Below are 21,483 nucleotides of genomic sequence, written 5' to 3'. Positions count from 1 at the left end.
TATTGGGAAGTTCAGTTAGAGGCCCCAAGAAGATCGAAGATAATATAGGTCTAAAATTAAAAATCTCTCTATCTTAGAAAAAGATCGAAATAACATTTAATTTGATATTATTTTCCATTCGTGTATTACTAAATAACTCTACACTTTGTTGCGGGGACGGTTAGCGGGCTACCCGAGTGGCAAGATAACCCGTAACAATGTTCACCTTGAAGAGTAGGAACTCAAGAGATGACTCGGTACATCGGGTTAAAAATAAGTTTATTGAAAATAGTCACTTGGCACAACTCTGTTCACAACATGTAAAATGAAAACACCTGTATAAAATTACTACTGAGAATAAACTATTAACACCATACTTTGTGGTACTTATGTTTCACAATTCCAACATCTAACTATTCTGCCTACTACCGCGACCGGTTCCTCGCTGTGCAGTCTGCGGAGACTGATCCCAACACCGTGACAGTTCCTCACTGTGCAGTCTGCGGAGACTGATGACTACTGCTGCGCCTCGCAGGGCTTAAATAACACAACCCATTAAGAGCGATTATCGCTCTGTACATATCATTGTCCAAAGTGCTAATGATCTGTAGATTGTTGTGTGAGCAGTGACAATTTGTTAATGATAATGTTGTATATCTATTACTTATCTAACGTCTACTCTTCTCACGCTAACACTATTCTAGTTATTGGTACACATTAAATAATACATACAATCATGGCTACATGTTCTTACATACTAATATGATTACAAAATAATGTTACTATACAACAACTTTAGAAAATGGTTGTTTAAACAATAACTTGAATAATAATAGTAATGCTTAAATGGTACAAAAAAGTAGCTGGTTTCCTAGTTGGAGCTAAAAACATGTTGAATATGGTCATGAAGTTATTTGTCTTCATGGATGGAGAAGATGGCGCATATGGCTGTAGGGAGGGGGTGGTATCCCAGGATATTATCCAAGCCTCTATTTTATAATTCGGTCCTATTATAGTCAAGGAATGATAGGAGTGTGCCACACAAGGTGACGCCTAATTTTGTACAATTTAAAGTCAAATTGTCAGAACACAAGCATAAGGGAGGAGGGAGATAATTTTGGGACCCCCTACATGGTAGAAATAAATGCTAAAACGGCGAGAGAAGACGATGGCTTTGGAAAAAGGTATTCGATTCATATGTTCACTTTTTTTGCTCTTTTGATTTTTGGCTCTTCTCCATATAAAATCAGAAATGCCCAACTGCTTACTAGTCAAGAAAGCAGGCATAAAATATTAAACCAGTCCGGTATATTTGCCATCCTCTCAGTCCGACCACATCAAACAGTCGAGTTTCTAATTTAGTTGTAGGAAATCGTGATTACATCTTCACAGAGTGTTTTGAGTTATTACCTCATTGTTGCAAATCAAGGTCTAATCACATGATAGACCATTAACTTCCACTGGTGTAAACCTATCCGGTTAATCCATAAAAAGGGTACTAATAGCTTTATAGCCTTTAGAGCAATTTTTATTAAAATGCACTAATAATGTGTTCAAATTACAAAGCACCAGACTTCTTTGTTTAAAGTTTGTTATTGATGATGAAATGTTCGAAAGGATAACACGATTTCGAAATATTCTCCATTTTCATGTGTTACAAAATGTATAACGCAACGTTTCGATGATTATAATCTATCCTCTTCGTCACGTGGTGGGAGTTAATTATACATAACAAATATAGGCCAGAGATCAGAAAAGGACGGAAAGAAAAGGGTCAAACATACCCTAAAGCTGCTTCGAGCCCAGTTCAGGCGTTGTCCCTCGACGCTAAGCAGCTTTCCGGTATGTTTGAACCTTTTCTTTCCCTTGTTTCCTGCTTTTTGTTCTTTATTTTTGTATGTATTAATAACTCCCACCACTTGACGAAGAGAATAGATTCCAATCCTGAAAACATTGTATTATATCTATTGTAACATATAACGATGGTAAAGGTCTTAAATCTATTCAAAACTAGGTTACTCTGACATTCAAAATACTTGATCCTTGAAGGCCAAAGACGAAATAAAAAAACTCGTTTAAGGATGTATCTAAAATGCATTTCTCATAATTAGTAACAATGTATTTCTCTCTGAAAATATAATATTAGGAGTAATTGATCTGTTTTAAATAAAGCTTGTGGAAATGTAACCATCCTTAGCCCTATACATTATTCTGGATAGCAACCACACGAAAAACACTACGTATATGACTAACCATTGGAACTTACAGGACGATGAGTAGAGCACAGCCCTTTCAATCTCCTGTGGTTTGGTTGCATGACTGGCACTGTACTTGAGTGACTGTGGGGAATGACTATTGAGGCTGTGCAAACATAGCATTGTTGTACGAGAGGTGGATACCATGCTTTCTGTTATACGAGTTGAACCTTTATACCCCGCCCGCTTACCCACACAATGCCGCCATTGTACTCCTGTCTACCGGTTTATTGTAATCCTCATTGTGGCTGTTTTCATTACAGTTTGTCTTCAATAAATTAACTACTCCCTCTGTAACGTTGGCCACCATGATTTACTCAGCGGTATAATGTACAGCGTCAAATAAGTAACAGTGAAGTCGGTGTTAGACCCCGTCTGGAAAGTAAATGGAACCTTCTTATCCTATGTGTTTTAAAATTATGAAAGTAATAGACAAATTATTGCTAAAATAATGTGAACAGATTTTTAATACGATTGACGAATATGTTTTATACGCTTAAAATTATTTCAAATATATATTTTATCATAAAATTTCTCTCTCAGGTTTATATTCATATAATTTCTCTACATTCTAGAATATAAGCGTGGGCTCTATAATCCGGAACCGCCCAAGGCGTTTCGAGCGTAATCAGGATCCGTATACCGGATGTATTAAAATCCTCCCCCCCCTCTATTAACGTTCTTAGGAATAGAAATATAGTGATATACTTTAAGGGATTTTTATATGACCAACTAAGGAGTTTTAGATGTTTGAACATTTTTGACATCCTCGCAATATTTTGGCGGTAAATCAAAATTCTTAAATAGAACTCATAGCAAGTGACACCTCATTTTAACGGTATTATAAAAAGAAGAAGCTATGCGCTAACTAGAGGTCTCTAATGTTACTTTTTCAAATTGGTGGCAAATTAAAGTTTGATTGTTTTATAAAACAGTTTAAGTTATAGTTATAGGTATTTTAAGGCAGATAAAACTCTTATTCACTAGTTATTTTGAAAACTTACGACACGAAATCATAAAACAAGTTATTACAAGAATAAAAAAACATAATTAACTTATCGTTTATTAGGTTTTCTTTTGTCTGACCGAAGCCCATTAGGAAGCCCTGGGAATATCAATAGCTGGTTTTGCCATGTCATCTCTTATTGGTTACCAGTTAGTATGTGAGACACATTCAGGCCACTGTGACACAGTAACTGGATTGTGTCACTTGCTAGGTGTTCCTATTTAAAAATTTGGATTTACCCCCAAAATATCCCCATTTGTGGGAGGAGGAGGGAGAGAGAAGGCCAAATATTTTCATACATCAAAAACTCCTCAGTTGGACATATAAACATCCCCAAAGCAAATCATTCCATCTCTAATCATAAGAAAGTTAATAGGGAGGAGGGTGGACTTAAAGGCCACTGGTATTTGTTTGCTAACTAGGTTTCTTCATATTGTGACTACAGAGTTAGTATTCTTGGCATAGACGTTTAAAACAATATTTATAATTTTTTAACTGGTGGTATTTTGTAGGTATAAGTAAATTGGGTAATTCCATATATTGCTTCGAAGAACCTCGAAGAAATGTTCACTTCTGGCTGATTTTGACTTCCAGTTGAACTTACAATGTGTCCAGGAGCGGCACATCACTAACCGCAAATGTCTAGATATTGGTGTAAAAATGTGAATCAATATGTTTAACTAACTGCGGAGAGTGGATGTTACAGTGGTTGGAGATCCATTAGCGTTAAATGCTGTTGCTAGCGTAAATATGTACTATCCTTTACCCCCTTTGACTTGAAGAGTCTGGAACAGTGCTAACCTCCTCTTCTTCCAACAAGACATGATCTAGCCCATGATCGCTCCTCATGGGATCTCGACCGGAGACCGCCACGATCCCCAAACTTACCCATCCTGAATATCCTGTCACTCTGGAAGCAAACGCTTAGGTTCTTTTATAACTAAGTGAGCATATTTTCCTAAGTGAACAATACAAATTACAAGTTGCTCCTTGAAGGAGCATGTTCCATTAGGACCGATTGGACGTAGTTTGGGTATGGTACGTCTTGTATGTAAAATACACAGAATTTTCAAAAACGACCAAAACGTGCTCTCGAACCTATGTTCGGCACACATCTGCCCTCACTTTATATTGTGTAGGTAACTTGGACACTATGTGTTAATTATTTATATTAATACACGTAATTGATTGTAGTCATATTACACCCATACACTGAGTAAGTGTGTAGTAACAGAATCGCCATTGTACTCTCAGTGTCGGTAGGGAAGTAAAGAATTCATGTCGCTACAACAGTAGGCCACTGCCACATTACGATAGGGGGGGGAGAGAGCCCCAGAGCCCAGAGTCAGGAAACAAGTTTACAGTCTGCGGTAACTCAACATGGCTACTTTGCTATTCCTCGGTAATGCTGTTTCTGGCCGTATTACCTCAGGCCTCTTCTTTTCTTCGCCTTTACCTGTAATATCAGGCAGAAATGAAGCATTGTGTGAGAGAAATTTATTTCGAAACTCATTGTTCTCACTGTAGCTTTTTAAACAGAATACACCGAGAACAATTAAAGTTACAGCAAAAAATATGTAATTGTACTTTATATTACAGTGTATAAACAGATACGCAGAAGAGTATTCAAGGAGCCTAGTATATCGTTAAGGAATCAATTAACTGAGTATATCGATTAAAAACAATTTATTTATGTAATTCAAAAATATAATATAATAAATCTATTTTGATACACTTTTAAAACTCAATGCTAACATTTTTGGATATAGAATTTTATATGTATTTATTTGAATAAAAAAGTCTAAAATTGGCCTCGCCAAGATGTTAAATCCTGTCAATGGGGTTCAATAAATTAATTATAAGTAAAAGTTATATACATTAACATTACTTAATTTAATATTGTTGCTGTTGGAACAGTGCATGATTGGCAGTTTAACATTGCACATTGTCGAAAGTTTCAGTAAAAATACGAGGAACTATGAGCACAGTTCAGGTAGATGAGCTTTAAAGATCTGTGCAGGAAGGATGACAGACAAACACCACTTGTCGGTAGCAAGGACACTAACAACCCCCCGTAGCTGTCTACATCACCGCTACCTGCTAGGAGCGTCCGCCTACATAATTACATCATGCCGGTAACTTAAGCTGACCACCAGTAATGTGATAATACTGTACATGGCGTTCTGCAAAACTAATTAAATCTTTCTTACAATCTACGGTGGATAAATATAGGGTTTTCAGTCAGTACTAATATAAAAATTCGTCTTGTGGACGTTTAGTTTAAATTCGTAGCATACTGAATGTGCAGCTTAATTATTATAGTTTGACCACAAACTATCTTAAAACTTTTGAAGAGGAAGTCTGGAAACTCCAATCATTTACGTACTAAAAATTTTTTGATAATTATCACGATCAAAAATCAGTAAATTTTAGTGAACAAATGAGTAATTTACACCTAACAACAGTATTAACCCACTGAAAAAGACTGATTTCAATAATTAATTTTATTGTTAAAACTAGAGGAATGAACATTTTCTAACGTGTAACGGCTCCATATATAGGCGTCAGTTGTGGGAAGATTTTATCATTTATATAACAATATACTTCATAAAAGTTTTGTCTATTACGATAAGCTATACGTTTTTAATATGCTTTTGAATTTAAAAACATGCTAATTTGGAATTTCTTCAAGAAGTTTCTCCTCATTTGCAGTTGGCAACAGTCTATGTACTTAAAACTGTGATTATATTAAAAAGAAGATGTTAAGGAATAACAGACATAGTAATATCACTATAAGTAAACCGCTTACAAAAATACGATTTTAGTTCACGTAGGGTGGGGTAAATACCCCTCCGCCGCTGTGTTGCTACCCTCTCTCAGTATCTCCACCACTGCTTAGCACTCACCCGCTTGCTCTATCCCCTGACCTGCCCACTGCCACTTAGCGGCTAACCTCACACCATAATTCAAACTCCCTGGGTATGGCTACATTAGTCTGTTTAATTAATATTTTACGCTTGCACAAGCCTACACTCAAAAATGCAATATACTTTTAGAATAGGTAAGTAACTGCAGTGTAAACAAAATGGCGTGAGCGAGACACGATCCACACAGCTGATAAAACAGAGTCGAGGAGATGCTTGTGCCACTCCCCACTACTGGAGGGGGCCCCTCCTGCGCGTGACTGCTCAGATATTTGCTTCTGCGCAGGTTTCTTTCCGAGCGGTTTATCTATAGTACAACACTTAACACGTATTTTGATCCCAGCAGTACTAGAGCAGTCCATACAAAAGTATTCCGATAGGTGATGCTCCTCAGCCAACACTTTAGCTAGTTTTACGTGCATGAAAAAACATCTTTTGCAACAAAAATCATCAGCTGTTACCGTTAACAAATATACGTAAATCATTTTCATTCTTCTATTTTGCAGTCACCAAACAAGTAGACTGTACGTGAATATAACCTCGTGGAGCAACAAAACTAGTAAAAAGAAGCGGTATGGCAACAACGCCTCAAATGTCATTGGACTATTTTCTCGCAGGTTACTATAGTCATAGTTATTCATCGATATTCATGTTAAATACTCTAGGTGTAGTTACGGCCTTCAAAGAGGCAGTACTTTTATTCGCTCTTTCATCATTTCACTCTGCAGCTCAAACAGTGAAACTGGATATAATACCATAATAGGTAATGTTGTAAGGTGTACATGTGGAAATAGGTCGCAACAGCAGGCTTAGTGAAGATGTAAGCCGATCATTGCTGAGGGTACGGGAGAACAGTTCGTATGTAACGAAGGCATTGTGTTTTAAGCTGTCGCTGCTGTACTACTCAACGTTTCTATGTCTTTAGCCTACTTGTTGTTACTAAGGCGTTGTAATACGCTTAAGGAATTTGATGGTAGTTTTTCTATTATCCAAAGGAATAAAATATTACACATAGTGGTACGAGCAAACTCACTGACTTTATCTTAGGTCTAAAATATTCTATAACGTCTATAACTGACAAAGCAAACGAAACCATTTATATTTATGGAGATATCTCAACAAATTATATTTAAGTACAATTGAAGAATACAACACGTTTTTTGAAGCGGAAATCGTACCTATGGCGGGAAGGGTTGATTCAATTTGAATGTTCAAAATTTGAATGTTCAGTTTAACTCCAGTTCACCTTCCTCTTAGTGCAGCGTCTCAGAATCGTCTGCAGAATCTGGCGCTGTCGTAGACTTGGATCCTGAAATCTGCAATTGTATACCTGATGTTAAAATGAGAATACATCTGCACTTAGATCACATTAAATGTGATGTCTAAAAGACATTACTGATTTTGTTCTTCGCCGACCTATATCGGTAGCACAGCGTCAGGTTCCAGATGCTGCACTATGAGTAAGGTGAACTGGAGATAACATAACATTCACATTGGCAGAAATGCTAAAAAAATCAAGATCTTTGGTGTCAAAAAATAATTGTCATTTTGATCATACTCATTAAGACATTGCAATGTAATGGTATTAACTACAAACAATTAGAGAGTTTTAATACATTCCAGAAGAATTTTATAAATATCCGAAATGAAAAAAGTGTATAATTCATCAGCTGTATTTGTATGTTGTGTCAAATATTATAGTCTTGTGAGAATGATGAAAGCGATGTTGCTAAAACACAATCCTCCGTGTAATTATATAAACTGGGTCACTCCGTTCACTGGGATCAATCGAATTATTGACTCCTTGAATAATTAATATGATTTAAAATTCTAATTCCTCCATGTGATGGAAACTCTCAATAACTGGTGCGCTCCCATGAGATTTAAAGTCTCTGTTGTACCCCTTCAAACTTAGTGTGCTCAAATTATACCGTTACAATATTACTCCATATTTAAACTTACATAGTGTTAAAGATTATCTACTATAAAATTTGAATATCGTATGACTTCTAATGGCCTAAATTGATCTAGCATCTAAAAATAACCTGATTTCTCGTAGTTTTATATTGTCATGACATTCGGCCACTGAAAGATATCGGCTTTCAGATATAACTGGAACGCCTGATTTGGGCGACCACCAAATTTCTAGAAACGACTAATCTGGGTGACCACCAAATTTCTAGAAACGACAATTTCTAGACTACTGGAATCTGGCCACGGCACTCTCTCGATAAATTATTCCTCTTAGGCGCTTATGTACCTTGGGTGACTTTAGTGCAGAAAACCATACAAATGTGACTTTTTAAGAAATTAAAAATTGAAATGGGGCAGATCCCATTTTCAGCCTTATTCTGAACGAGGATTTTACTAAACAGAACCTGAAGGAGAGTCTGTATAGAACAAATTCGACATCTAATAAGATAAGTGCATTGGTCACAAATTCGAACCTGCACTATATCTAAATCCGACGCCTTACACCGCTCCGCAACCGCCTCTCCCATATGAATTCTTTCAATTTTACAGGCGTTGAGGATTCACGCAGTGGACCCTCTCTATACCATATATACAGGGTTAACATGTTTTCCATGAAGTTTGAGGCAAACTATGTTTGAGGTAAATGAAGTAATACAATCAGGGGTGATTGTAAATGAGACAATGTATGCCCTAGACCTTCACTCCTTGTCACCGGAAGAACAATAACTTTAGTCTGTTAAAACAGGCCTCATGCTATTTTCCTTATCAATTTTGTTAACACTTATTTAAGAACCAGACACATAAAATAGTAGTTCGTAAAATTATCTTTGCTCGTCTATCCTCAACGACGAACTTGGTGGGAGCTACTTACTTATGAATATCAATGTAGATTTTCATTGTTTTGAGTATTATTAGGAGCGTAACAACGATATATGAATTCGGAGTGTATGAAAACTCTCACAAACGAAAAGGTAAAGTTATGCAAGATTTACATTTAAGTCACGTTCACTTCTGTCTCTAAATTGAATAATTTAGTTGTTTTACATTACGCTTCATCAAATATTATTGAACTGTAAGTCTTGAAATAGAGAACAAAACAAATATATAAAAACATAGCAGACTAGTAGGTTGTACTCTAAAAGAAAAAAATGGCTAATTTTGTGATATAAGTAATAATTATAGACCTCAAACAATTAACTAAGTTTTTAACATAAATACTTTACATCTTATTTGTCTCTGTACATATTCACGATAAAAATAATCAACATCAAACTAAAACAAGCAGTACTCACTAATATATTAATATACATTGAATGATCAAATTAACACTTTAATACAAGTTTTTTGCAAAGTTTTAAACCGTACCCGATGTTTTGAAGCCTTAACTGTTGTAGTAGTTTGCGAATACGATCATACATAAATATGGAGTCGCATAATCTATTTTAAGGAAACTTCCTTTTAAAATATGACTTTGCAATCATTTCTTTTACATTTAATCACCTGTAGTTGTTACATCATACATTTAGAACATCTTATAGAGGACTCGCCTGTATGAGAGGTGGACATCAATTATGTCAGTTATAAAGTATAATATGAAAAACTAAAGGATATGTGCACAAATAACGCTTGTTGTATACGTGAATTGTTGTAAACGAGTGAACATTGTTGCAAATGTTCTACACAAAACAGTAGTAGCCTATTATATAATACAAGGTAGCCAAATATTATGATATATTATTAAGTAAGTATTATCTAAGATTTAAAGTAATATCCTAAATACCTAGTTATGGTTGTAGTTCCAAGAGGTTTGCAATAATGTAAAGTGCGGTTGACCTTTTAGCAAGTTGTGCTATTGGAAAAACAATTTGGAGGGTTACATAAACGTCGCCTGTTTTGTTTAAAAGTTCCCTCCCCTAATGGAATTAGCCACATTTACCTATTCTTTTCCATTCTACATAACACTGTTTGGACATTAGTGAAACGTGCATTGTTTAACTAACGAGGCATTAGCTTAGGGATTTTGGAGTATTAATTTTCAAGTTTGAATGCCGTATATTCGAATTAATTGTTGTTATCAGGTATTCATGAATTTTTTATACAATATATTATTAGATAAAACAAAAATAGGGGAATCAATTTCGACATTATAAATAAAAATTTTATTTATAAACTGCTTTGGCACTATTTGTGCATGGAGCTCCTTCCACACAACACGTTCGAGTCTTTCGTTACAATAGTTGAGTTACATTAGGAGTGACTCAACTCTCTAGGGATGAAATCACATTGTATTCTTTCATGTGTTCATACTAATTAAAAGTATAATTGTTATGTTTATAAAATATATACCTAGTATCTCAATTTGTGACGATGTTAGGACGAAGGGGAGGCGAACGTAGTGACTTAAAGATTGCTCATGAACTCAGAAGGGGTGGCCGCCAATATTTGCTAATAACTAGGCTAATGTTGGAGTTCTCAGGAGTCGATTGTTTCTAAATTCATCTGCCGTTAAGTGTTTTCCATTTGCCATATTACTCGTGGGTTATTGGTATCGGAAACACTGCACCGCAATGGCTAGTATCTCTCTGTTTTATTGAAGGTGCACATTGTAAGGAAGCTTTGGAAATAAATTTTTCTTTCTAAAATTTATAATTTGTTATGTTTATAATAATTTAAGATTAGTTACGCTTTAATTATAATAAACATGTTAAATACATCGAATGGGTCAGTTTTAAAGTATTGTCTTTGTTGACTACAAATCCTTATTTTTTGAAAACTATATCCTTTAAATGATGACCTTGAACTCACTGACATTCGTCAAGACGGTTGAAATAGCCGAACAGTTATTCCAGCATTTTTTTCAGGAACTACCTGAGCTTCCTCTGTAATACTTTGCTTCAATTCATAAAAATTTCTCGGACGAGTTTGAAAAAAACCTTATAACAGTTTGAAAATTCTTTGTTTTAAGTTTGTTTTTTACGATGAAGGTTTGACAGGAGAACAGGATTTCGGACATTTTAAATGGCTATAACAGGTATAACACATTGTTATAACGATTTAAATCTATCCTCTTCGTGAGGTAAAGGTGGTATTAGTACATACAAAAATAAAGAACAGAAAGAAGAAAAGAAGGAGAAAAATGGTCCAAACATACCCAAAAGCTGCTTGGAGTCTAGTCCAGGAATTGTCACTGCAGACGAGTACGAGAAACACAATCACACATCACACTGTTTGAAATACTACAAACAGATAAATCTGGTGATCGAGCTTGTCAGTGTATGTCACCAAATCGTGAGATAAAACTATTCTGAGAGTGGTCTTGGATAGGTCACTGAATGCGCAGTATCTCCGTCTTGCTGAGAGTACAGAGTATCACTATCAATATCCAACTTCTCTAGTAATATAACAAAAAAAAAGAAGTAAGGTCCTAAAAACGCTCTGTCGTAACTACATACCATGCACTTTGGGACTTTGTGAAGGATTGGGTTGCAGCTCTCAGGGGCTATGAGTACTCCAGTAACACATTTTATGTTCGTTAACATGGACAAAGAGATCAAAAGTTGCTTAATCAGACATAATCAACAGGTCACAAAAATTAGGCAACTCATTTTTTAATGACAATAATTCATCACAGAACAAAACCCTTATGGTACAATCTAGCTCTTTAAGATATTGCACAATTTGAATTTTGTAAGGATGAAAATAAAGGTCCTGGTGCAAAGTCCTGGAAAGGAATCTGTTTCAAAGCCCTAATGCCAACGCTTGCTTCATGGATAACCGCTTTGAACTGCAACTTTCACTCTTTCCACATTGTTTAGTGTGCGAACAGTTTTTAGACTTCCCCCAAATGTCTTTTGGGTAGAGCTCGTATTTCTAAATAAACTTACTCAGTTTTTAATTGTTTAAGATCGGGAAAAGCGGCATTTCGATCGATGTTGAAGTGAGTTGTAAACAATCTTGTGAGTATTTACATAAGAATCGCTGTTCTTAAAAAGACCTTTCTACAGCAAAAATTCAGTGTTCAGGTATCAAAAATGACATGTTTACTAAAACGGCACCGTTCACTTTAGATTATAAACACATCAGATGATTCCTGTTGCAATATTTATTACAAGACAGCATAATAAAATTGTGGTGTTCTCATTGCCTCATCCCTGTCATTACTAATCCAATAAAAATATAATTAGACATTTGGGATATATAGAACTCCACTTTAATATCCTTATTTTTAATTAAATGTTAGTTAAGTTTTGAACAAAAAGTGGTTATAAGAAAAAGTTTAGTTGTAGCCTAAGTTGTCATCGACCTGAGTCGAGTGGCCAGCGAAATATGCTAGCGAGTCCGCTGTATTCGCAATCTGTGCAAACCCCAAGTAAAAAGTATGTGTGCATATACCATAATTTCTTAATTGTATTTTATTGTACGATTCAAGCAATAAGATGTTTTATTGTTTTTTTCATTCTTAAGTAGCCAACTTTAAATTTCACTACTAAATTTGTAAATTAAAGTAAGACAATAATATTTATCAATCAGTATAAACAATAATACTTCAATAAGGCGGTTTACTTCGTTAAGGCACATTTCGAAATTCATAAAGCAAACGAAGAAAGTAACCTTAACACACGTATTACAATATCATATTTTAAAAAGCAAATAAAAAACTTTACTTTAGTTTGTTAACAAATTTGTTTAACTTTCTTTTTTCCAGTCACCATCATTATTCTTAAAAAACCAATGTTAATCACTTCGTTAACGCTCAGTCTAATTCCATAGAATGGTCTGCCCTCATTGAACTTTATGTTGCCTATATAGATATATTAAGCACCATGAAAAATTTCAAGTACTTTAAGTGGTAGGCATTGCTAACGCTTAGCCAATCATTGTCCGTACGAGCAGAATAATAAGCAATAATAATTTAATATCCAAGCCATTGTGTTCATTACATTGCTGTAGTCCACTAAGCAGATATCTTGCAATTGTTTTGGTTGTGGTTGTTGTAGTAATAACAATATAAATACACTGTCGGTTTATATAAAGCATCCTGGCATATAGTAAATTTACCAGCTTGTGCTGTAAGTGAATAGTTTACTTAGACCCTTACACTACACCGAAATAGCCGTAAACGTAATGGGTGTGTTCCGACCCTTACTTTAATATTCGCTCTTTACACCCAACATTGTTGTCCTCATCAAGCTACTTAGATTAAAGTTGGTTCACAACATAGTTGGTTATTGGTGTACATGGTCCCGTTAATCCGTTAATTCCTTGATAAACATTAGTCACACTTGTTCACCTATTCTGTACCAACTGTCAGTTTTAAGCGTTTCAAGACACTAATTTTTAAACAAGTGTACGTTATTGAACCATATACGCGATCATATTTAGTAAGGTTCCTCCTGGTAGTGAGTATCCACATTTTAACACTTTATGCACTTTGCTTACTTCATTTATTGGCTGAGCGTTAACAAAAGTCTTTTCTTCCCAAAACGCGAATTATCTGGAAATTGTACCTGATCATAAACTAAACTTTTTTGATCTTATTGTCAGTTTCAAAACAGTTAAGCAGCTGCCTGTTAAACAGATTGTCTCATTTTGCTAGTGAGAAAATCTTTTACTCACCTATTAAGGTTGTTTTTATCCTTTTTTAACTATGGATTGTCTATATGGGGAACTGAGAGTACAAAAACTCAATACATCTTCCGCCAGCAAAAAAGAGCTATAAGGATCATTTTCAAATCAAGTCGTGTGCCGTCTTGTAAAATTGTCTTTCGCCAAAACAATATTTTGACCTTCCCGTCTATTTACATCTTTAAATGTCTTTCCTTTCACAAAAAGTGTCCACAAACTTTCACTGTCAACAAAAATGTTGATCATAATTACCATGTAAGAATTATAAATTATCTTATCTTACCTTGTCACAAAACAAAATTATTTGATAATCGGAATTTTTATGCTTGTATTCGTCTTTTTATCTCTTTGTCTCTACTTGAAAAGTGTTGCTGATGACAGGGAATTCCTGAATAAGCTTAAATAATTCCTTATTTTAAAACAATACTACAGTGTTCGAGAATACCTAGAAAAGAAAGAAATGTAACCTCCATAATAAGTTAATCTATTTTAAGTTATATGGCTAATTCTGTGTTGGTTTATTACTTTAATATATCACATCGTATATACATATATTTTGACGATTGTTCATGCATTATATGTTTTTGACAATAAGTGAATTGAGTTGAGTTAAAGCCTGTTATTAGAGGAGCTAGAAAAATTCATTTCTTTCTGTCTGTCTGTCCGCCCGATATCTCGAGAACAAAGTACTATAATAGGCTCCAAATTTTTCATGATGCTTTATTTCTTTATGAGCAACATTGAGTTTGACGATGTTGAATGTCATTCCTTTTGGTTTGGCTGAGCGTAACTGAACATTTAAATTGGTTTTATGGGTCACCACCATAATAGCAACAAGAAAATTAAAAAAAAGTTGTAAACAAACTTGTTAGAATCATATGACATTTTAACAAATAGTAAAATATAGCTACAGACTTGTGTTTTGCGTGCAACACCAGCGAAGACTGTTACGCGACAAGTAGTCTGGTGTAATCCTGCCTTGTAACATGTCAATATTAAGTATCTGTGTGGTATTCCAGGTAGACAAGGGGTTACTGTTGTGCTCTGATTCTACCTGCTCGAATTCTTATAACTTTGATTATCAATATGCCTTAGAAAAGTTTTATACACCTTCCTGAACAATCACCACAACTCTAAGCAGTATTTAATCTTCTGTTGTAAAGACAGCACTTGACGTGTGTTATATCATACTTTTAACAAGAGCACCGTGAGCCTCAAAATGAAGGGAAGGGAAATTTATTGTAAAACTTTTTGATGTCAAAAGAGTGATTCTGATCAATCGTTGAGCACTTTACACCTAAAAAGCTACGAAAGTCTTGTAAGAACGTAAGGAACAGAGGCGCTCATATTGTACATGATATAGAGCTAAAAATAAAAGAACGTTTGGTATATTTACAAAAAGTATCTCAATAAAAGTACAGCTTCCGCTAAACAATACGTTGTTAAGATAAAAACACTTATGCTGTTTATATAGAATCTTTTCTACACTTTATAATAGATACGTACTAGATAAAATAGATAATAGATAAAAACTATAAAAAAAATTATAAATGATGTAGGCCTAAACGTAATAATTTATTTGAGCACACTATCGAGTTTTTAACACACAGTTTCTAAACTGTACCCACAACTCTATATCAATACCCTGAGACGGAGCGATATGCGGTGTCAGAAATCGTGTGGGCGGGTAGATTTCTCACCACACTGTAACTTTTACTAAAGTTTTATCTGTTTTTTGTTTGTTTCTAGCTTTTAGTTCTGAGGAGGGGAGAATATAGTTGTTTTCCGAACTTAATGGATCGTAAATCGTAAGTTATTTATTTGCAGAAGTAAATTCAGATAACAAACATGTTATTTAGGTTTATATCAATTACTTGATATCGGTCTTATATACTGAAAGGCCGTTAAAGTCTTATTTCCAAAACCAAATTTAACAAAAAATTATACAAGATCACAGAGTACAGTGCATCCAAACCAATGCATCAACTGAGGACAGCGTAAAACCAATATTGAGATATGGTCTAAGCGAGGATAAAACGATCAAAAATATTGAACAAGCACATCAAAGTTTCCGAATCTTATGGTGTCTTACTTGTTTGTCGATAAAGACTGCACGAATAGCCAGGACTCATCCCATAGGTAAAGAATAAAAAATTATCATTTGCTTTAAAAGCTCTAATATGTGTGAAATATTTTATTTGCACCCACTGTTAAATATATTTAACGTGTAACGTGTTATAAAACACCTGTGAACCATTTGTTTCCTTGAAGGAGTGCCATTGTTACGGTATAACAGAAAATAATGGCCATGAAATCTACATGCATTTGTTCAAAACGCGTAGGACAAAACAAGAAGGGAGACGTGCCTACTTGACCGGTAACAAGGGCGCTAACAACCCCCCGCAGCCCCTCCGTCAGACACCGGCCGCTAGCCTACCTTCCTCACATGTTGCTGCTGCTGTACACTGGCACTGCCACTTTCCTCTCGTCAACTCGAACTTGTGTCGCTGTTCATCTCGCTCACAGATCACACTCTCCGATCACACTCTATTTATCATCGGCACGTCTGTCAAAATATGTACTTGTGGCCTTCACTTGTTTTATACTAGTCAATCACTTTTTAGGTTGTGGTTATAAATCACTTTTACTGCTGTACAGTAACATACTGGCCATAATGTACGAATATAAACCTCAACGGCATTCTAGTAGGTTATTAATGTGTGTAAATGATAATTAGTTCAAATCAAAAGTTTTACTAATGTTCGGTGCATAACATTTCTCAAGGGCTATACTATGGAACAATGGCCATCCGTATACCTAAGACGTTTTTTTTAATAAGTAATTTTGTTAATAATTTTTTAATTTATTGTATAATGAACTTTAATATTTCCCTGGTACTCGAATGGCGTGTCCCCAATAAACCTTATCCCTTTGGTTGACTCAGTGGAACGAAGTCTACAAAAAAACTTTTTACGAGTACAAACGTGGTGTGTGTTTGTAACGACAGTCATTGAGAGACATTGACCAGGATACACACTGACGTTTGGAGGACCAAAAATGTTCCGTGGACACACCTAAGCTCCCTGGGGGCTATTTAATTTTCGTGCGTGCGCACGCGCGTGTGTGTGCGTGTGTTAAAGAGGAACAAACATATCCCACTGCTATAGCTATGATTCGTAATTTAATATTAAACCCACCTTCAGAAATCTTCTTCAGGATCTATATACTCACATGGAGTATATATGTAATATGTAGAGTAATATGTATAAAAGAATAAAAACCAAAAAACCGCTTTAATTTCTGTTAAAAATCCTTTTCGTTTTAAAAATATCATTTTGAAAAGTTTAATGTAAGTAAATTACAGAGCGTTCCATAAACTGAGAAAAATTATATCTTTTGTTCTGATTGACACAAATACAATTCCTGCTATATTATTCTCGAAACTTGTACTTCAGTTTTCTTCTACGTGGATGGATATCCATTGGATATGCAGTGAATCCCATGCAGAAGCAGGAAGATAAGATAGAATGTAAAGATATGAAATGTTTTAACTTTGCTCACTAACTTTTGGGACAGTATGTGGTGTTGTAGATATATTAATACCGTATTATCAGTAATGTATTCGCTCAGCCTGTTTCAGGAAGAATAAATGTACTCCTAGTATATTTTTTTATATTATGAATTATACACTAAGGTGTCTTAAGAAAATATTAAGGAAAGCCTTAGTCACTGATATTATTAATTTTTGTCCGGCCTCCAAAATCATTATAGATATATGCTAAGTATAAAATAATAAATCACGATTGAATAGTATCACGTTACATTAGTTCTGTTATTAGGATGTTTAAAGTAAGTATTTAGAGGTAGTATCAATTAGGGAGTTTAAAGGGAAAGAAAATAAACACGGAATGGCAAAGTGGCTCGACTGTAGAGCTCCCCCTTAAGCAGTTCGACTACCACTGAATAGCCACTAGGGGTCTAACATGATCATGATTTTATGTCAGGGTGTATGGGAATTGGGTTTCCTTTATCATCTAATGTCAACACAAACTTCTCTCGCCTAACGTGACCTTGCCACACAGCCCAGATCACCTTGGGCGGTGGAGTATTAGAATTTGCTATTACATATAGCATTTTTGCAGCACTCAGTCTAATCAAAGCAGGACTCCCAATACTTCCCCCCCCCCCCCAATAATCACCACCCTTTTTCCAGTCCTAGTCGTCTAAAAATACGATCTTGGACACGTTGTTGACCAATATGGTTATTGCATATTATATACTATCACCTCTTCAGATTGTTTTCAAGTAGACACTAATCTTTCCAGTGCTACCTTGCTGATTACTGATTAACAGTGAGGCATATTTATTTGGACGCTACAAGTTTTAGATTATGTGATATCACATATTTACCTGTATCATACAATTTGATATATAACAACATTTGTTCACTTAGAGTATACAGTGTTAATACTTCAATCCCATAATCCAGTTGCTGATCTGTGGGATTAGACGTCAATTAACATGAATATAGAATTATTCACCGGAAGTGTAATTACTGTAATATGATATCACATAATGGGATATTGTATCATGTAGTACGTAATGTTATATAACTTTACTTTTCGTCAAGAATATACTACAGAGATATATAACACCACGTATGTGTCACTATAGTTGCGATATCACAAAAATCATCTCTTTGCCTATAACTTACGCTATTAAATAATGTTATATATTTAATTTAATTTAGATTATTATGTATAAACGAAGAAGAACGAGATTTATATGAAGTAACCTCTTTATCTACAAGTACATTTTAATTTTTATAATCTCCTTGTTCCATTGGCCACGTTATCATGAACCAGAAGATGAGAGATTAAGATGTAAGTAGACCAACCGTCTATAAATATCTATCAAAATCAAATATCTACAGTAAATATGAGGCAGTTCTTCAAGAATGTTCTTAATAATATACAAAAATAACGAATTTTGGTTATATACGGCTTTACTTACCTAAAAATTTAATTCAATTTCCGTTTAAAACTTAAGAATTCTTATAATTCGTTCTATTGATTGTTATTATTCAAAATGCAAAAAAAATTGATTTGTTATTAAATTTTGAGCTATCAACACTACCGAAGGTCAGTACAAATTGTTTTAGTTACTTCTAAAAAAACAGAAAAGTACATAATTATGTAAAATAATTACAATCCATGTACATAAACTATACTGAATCTATTTCTGAACTAGTCGTTTGTAAGGTTTTACAGAAATATTCCCTGTAAATAAACACCGACTGGAAAAAATGGATACTGTTGCAAAAATATGTTTTATGTTTCTTTAGGGATCTAGCAAACCTTTTTTTCTTCAATAGGCCCACCGTAGTTAATAGTTAAACATTTTTTGTAAGGGTCTTGGTTGGCTTGATAATGGTGGTTAATGTTCAGTTTAGCTCAAGTTCACCTTGCACTAAGTGCAGCATCTGAAACCTGACTCTGTCACAGACTAATTGACATTCACATTGAATCAACCCTTCCCACCACAGTTACATTATATATAAAAAAACTCGGTTGCTCCACCGTGCTTAGACATCGTGTCTATAATATCGTAGTGCACTCAATTGTGCACCTGACGAAACAAAGAGAATATCTCTTCTCACATACATTGCACTATATTTTGTAGTATAGGTGTCTCTAGTGTCAAAACGATGTAAAGAATTCATTTGGTGCTTCTTCGTTGCCGACTCCAAATTCAAGGAATCAAGTCTGTGATAGCGCTAAAGAGTCCAGACATTGCACTAAAAGGAATGTGACTGGAGCTAAACTAAACATTCACAGACAATCAAATTATCGATTTGCTTTAAAAAGTATCGCTTATTAGCATACTAAAACAGACTTAATTCTTGGTTTATTGTGTTTTTATAGTAATAGTTAGTCGAGTTACGAATTGGAAGTGTTTTTTTTATTATCAATCAACATCACTGTACCTTACCTCTCGTTAAGCTACTTAGAAGTTTAAAGAGGTTTGTTCCTGCTGTAGATTAAAAAAATAGTCATAAAATAACACGCCAAAGTTTTAACATATTTTACAAATGCATAAGAAACAATAGGAGTTCTGATTATATTTAGTCAAACTAAATGAATACGTTAAACATAATCAATATTTTAAGCGTGGTATTTCGATTTAATTGTAGAAGAGCAACAAATGTGCCTGGATTGAGTGAAGTGTAATCGTGGGATATAAACTTCTTTGAGATTTAAAATGCACACAATTTCATCTCATGTTGAAACAAATCGAAACCTTAATTTCACTTAAACTTCTGTTATATAGTTATTTTATATTCTAGATATTTGATCGGCGTCGCATGCCATTTTTTCAATATGGCGGCCGTCCAAAGTTTAAAAGGACTAAAAGATATTTTGAAAACAATTTGAAGTTGGTATGCTATAAGTATAAAATAGATCACATTAACATTTCAGTAAGTTTTAATCACACATCAAGAAACGAAATTATGTCCATTCTTTACTTCTTGTATTTGATGTAGAAAAAAATTGCTTACTAGACAGATATTATGCAAGAAAATGTATGAATTAATGTACTAAGGGTGATCGATGGTGTCTCTAATTATTAGAAGGCCTTAAAAATATTATTTATGTGTGGCTATTTTGTTACTGTAAAATCTGTACATTTTAATGAAGCAACAAAAATTAATTTAACATTTTTTAATATCTAGTACAGTAAAATTAAAATAACTGTTCGTGTGCAAACCAATATTTTAGATGTACGAGAATTTTCGTATTTCGGGAATTTTATATACGAGCAATACGGTATCAGAAAGTAGATAAAAATAATGAGCTACATCAGCTACAAATGACTCCATGATTGAGTGTCTGGACACTCGAGCATTCATGTCTGCATGCTGCCATTATACGTACCTAATAGGTGGATACAGTGTTTACGATCATAAATAGCAAGCACACAGGTGTTAATGAGATGGAGTGGGATTCGCTGTACAATCGTACTCAGATGTCTGTACATCACCTCGGTACATCAAACTACATACCAATATACTATATTGTTACCATCTGTTACACATTTTTAGATGGTACTGATAACCCTAGAAGTGTACGGCCTCAAACCGACGAGCATGTAAGTGTATTTCGCATTTTGTGTGATTATTAACATATATTTGTCTTCCATAAGTCGCAATAATATTGAAACCAATGGATTCAAATAAATATTTATTATTATTATTATTATTATTATTTATTATTTATTTTCCAACGGCAGCAGCCAATTTACAAATACAAACATAGATAGTAGATACAGCGGAAAATAAAATTAATACGAACAGATGAAAAATCTACATAAAGTAAGTAGTACATTTAATATATTATATGTGGCTGTGTACAATAAACAAATGTAGGACACAAAGTTAAATTAGAACTAGAATTTAAACGGTAAAAAGTATAGGAATAAAATAGTCCAAGAACTGAATTCCCACTTTTAAATTTTATACAAATGAAAATCAAATGAACAGATAGGACTAGAAACAAAAAAATCAAAATTATTGTCTCTTGGATGATTTAAAAGATAAAAAGGATTTTAATATAAAATCTATTAAATACAGAAACCTGTCAAAACCATGAAAAAGCGTGCAAATACACGCCTTATAAATTGTAGTAAGTATATGGCATGAAATCACAGGTTTTGAGAATTC

General features: G+C 34.3%; 1 protein-coding gene across 2 annotated transcripts in view; it reads left to right on the top strand.

The window, feature by feature from the left end:
* LOC124357542 (gamma-aminobutyric acid type B receptor subunit 2) overlaps positions 1-21,483 on the top strand; it is a 199,837-nt gene that overhangs the window by 56,765 nt on the left and 121,589 nt on the right. The window lies entirely within an intron of this gene.

The sequence above is a fragment of the Homalodisca vitripennis genome, chromosome 1 (assembly GCF_021130785.1).
Source record: "Homalodisca vitripennis isolate AUS2020 chromosome 1, UT_GWSS_2.1, whole genome shotgun sequence".
Taxonomy (NCBI): domain Eukaryota; kingdom Metazoa; phylum Arthropoda; class Insecta; order Hemiptera; family Cicadellidae; genus Homalodisca; species Homalodisca vitripennis.
The sequence above is the reverse complement of the archived record's forward strand: the minus strand, read 5'-3'. Positions and strand labels throughout refer to the sequence as shown.